We start from the raw sequence: 2,883 nt of genomic DNA on the forward strand, positions 1-2,883 counted from the left end.
TAGTTTCTTTTCCTCCGCTTAGTAATATGCTTAAATTCAGCGGGTAGTCTCGCCTGCTCTGAGGTCGTTGTACGAGGTGTCGCACGCCACACCGCCAGCCGGCTGTGCACGCTACCGAGAAAGTACCGGTATGCGAACCGCCAGGCGACGGGCGCGCATCGCACGTTTAAGGAGACGCGGCCGGCCACACAGGCGACCACGACACTCCCACGTCTCCGAAGCGGGACAAACGCCGCGCGCTTCAGTATACGTAGCCGACCCTCAGCCAGACGTGGCCCGGGAACGGAATCCATGGACCGCAATGTGCGTTCGAAACGTCGATGTTCATGTGTCCTGCAGTTCACATGTCGACGCGCAATTTGCTGCGTTCTTCATCGACCCACGAGCCGAGTGATCCACCGTCCTGGGTGATCTTTTCCTTTTCAGTCTCCCACTGTCTCTTTCAAGACAGTAGCATTTGCGGGACTGAGGCGTCTGACGGCCCCTGTTCCACTATTTTTTTTGTGTCCAACGGCCTCACAGCCGATGGGCGTCGTACGGCTCCACACCGGAGCGGACAGGCACTCGGGCGAACGTCATTCAAAACCGGCGCCAGGCGCCAGGTACCGCAGGCCAGCCGCTCCAGAGCTTCAGCGCTCGTACCACACAACAACAACACTTCCGCTAGTTTTGAGAGGCACGCGTGGTTCCGCACGCGGCGCACGGCCACTGCCGTACAGGTAGCGTGTTGCGCGACACGACACGCACATCGAAAGACATGCAGTCTAGTCGGTAATGATCCTTCCGCAGGTTCACCTACGGAAACCTTGTTACGACTTTTACTTCCTCTAAATGATCAAGTTTGGTCATCTTTCCGGTAGCATCGGCAACGACAGAGTCGATGCCGCGTACCAGTCCGAAGACCTCACTAAATCATTCAATCGGTAGTAGCGACGGGCGGTGTGTACAAAGGGCAGGGACGTAATCAACGCGAGCTTATGACTCGCGCTTACTGGGAATTCCTCGTTCATGGGGAACAATTGCAAGCCCCAATCCCTAGCACGAAGGAGGTTCAGCGGGTTACCCCGACCTTTCGGCCTAGGAAGACACGCTGATTCCTTCAGTGTAGCGCGCGTGCGGCCCAGAACATCTAAGGGCATCACAGACCTGTTATTGCTCAATCTCGTGCGGCTAGAAGCCGCCTGTCCCTCTAAGAAGAAAAGTAATCGCTGACAGCACGAAGGATGTCACGCGACTAGTTAGCAGGCTAGAGTCTCGTTCGTTATCGGAATTAACCAGACAAATCGCTCCACCAAACTAAGAACGGCCATGCACCACCACCCACCGAATCAAGAAAGAGCTATCAATCTGTCAATCCTTCCGGTGTCCGGGCCTGGTGAGGTTTCCCGTGTTGAGTCAAATTAAGCCGCAGGCTCCACTCCTGGTGGTGCCCTTCCGTCAATTCCTTTAAGTTTCAGCTTTGCAACCATACTTCCCCCGGAACCCAAAAGCTTTGGTTTCCCGGAGGCTGCCCGCCGAGTCATCGGAGGAACTGCGGCGGATCGCTGGCTGGCATCGTTTATGGTTAGAACTAGGGCGGTATCTGATCGCCTTCGAACCTCTAACTTTCGTTCTTGATTAATGAAAACATACTTGGCAAATGCTTTCGCTTCTGTTCGTCTTGCGACGATCCAAGAATTTCACCTCTAACGTCGCAATACGAATGCCCCCGCCTGTCCCTATTAATCATTACCTCGGGTTCCGAAAACCAACAAAATAGAACCGAGGTCCTATTCCATTATTCCATGCACACAGTATTCAGGCGGGCTTGCCTGCTTTAAGCACTCTAATTTGTTCAAAGTAAACGTGCCGGCCCACCGAGACACTCAACAAAGAGCACCCTGGTAGGATTTAAACGGGGTCCGCCTCGGGACGCGAAAGCACCCCTTCGGCTCGCCCCACCGGCAGGACGTCCCACGATACATGCCAGTTAAACACCGACGGGCGGTGAACCAACAGCGTGGGACACAAATCCAACTACGAGCTTTTTAACCGCAACAACTTTAATATACGCTATTGGAGCTGGAATTACCGCGGCTGCTGGCACCAGACTTGCCCTCCAATAGATACTCGTTAAAGGATTTAAAGTGTACTCATTCCGATTACGGGGCCTCGGATGAGTCCCGTATCGTTATTTTTCGTCACTACCTCCCCGTGCCGGGAGTGGGTAATTTGCGCGCCTGCTGCCTTCCTTGGATGTGGTAGCCGTTTCTCAGGCTCCCTCTCCGGAATCGAACCCTGATTCCCCGTTACCCGTTACAACCATGGTAGGCGCAGAACCTACCATCGACAGTTGATAAGGCAGACATTTGAAAGATGCGTCGCCGGTACGAGGACCGTGCGATCAGCCCAAAGTTATTCAGAGTCACCAAGGCAAACGGACCAGACAAGCCAATCCGATTGGTTTTGATCTAATAAAAGCGTCCCTTCCATCTCTGGTCGGGACTCTGTTTGCATGTATTAGCTCTAGAATTACCACAGTTATCCAAGTAACGTGGGTACGATCTAAGGAACCATAACTGATTTAATGAGCCATTCGCGGTTTCACCTTAATGCGGCTTGTACTGAGACATGCATGGCTTAATCTTTGAGACAAGCATATGACTACTGGCAGGATCAACCAGGGAGCTGCGTCAACTAGAGCTGAGCAGCCGGCCGCCCGGGAGTGTGTCCCGGGGGCCCGCGCGAACACGCAAGCGTCCGCTCAATTATTCTGCAAACAGGAGGAGGCCGAGCTCCCCTGCACGATACACCTCGAAACCCTCTCAGGTCCCGGCGGCGCGCAGCGCCGTCCTAGGTACTTGGTCGGTTTCGAGAGAGGCGCAATCGCCCGGAGTTAGGCGA

At 54.3% G+C, this 2,883-nt stretch overlaps 2 non-coding genes across 2 annotated transcripts; both read right to left on the minus strand.

The window, feature by feature from the left end:
- Positions 1-255: 255 nt before the first annotated feature.
- On the minus strand, positions 256-410 carry LOC126332364 (5.8S ribosomal RNA). The gene has a single exon (XR_007563647.1). It is a non-coding gene; the product is annotated as a 5.8S ribosomal RNA (ribosomal RNA).
- A 362-nt stretch (positions 411-772) lies between these two features.
- On the minus strand, positions 773-2,666 carry LOC126332367 (small subunit ribosomal RNA). The gene has a single exon (XR_007563650.1). It is a non-coding gene; the product is annotated as a small subunit ribosomal RNA (ribosomal RNA).
- Positions 2,667-2,883: the final 217 nt, after the last annotated feature.

The sequence above is a fragment of the Schistocerca gregaria genome, unplaced genomic scaffold, assembly GCF_023897955.1.
Source record: "Schistocerca gregaria isolate iqSchGreg1 unplaced genomic scaffold, iqSchGreg1.2 ptg001445l, whole genome shotgun sequence".
NCBI classification, from domain to species: Eukaryota; Metazoa; Arthropoda; class Insecta; order Orthoptera; family Acrididae; genus Schistocerca; species Schistocerca gregaria.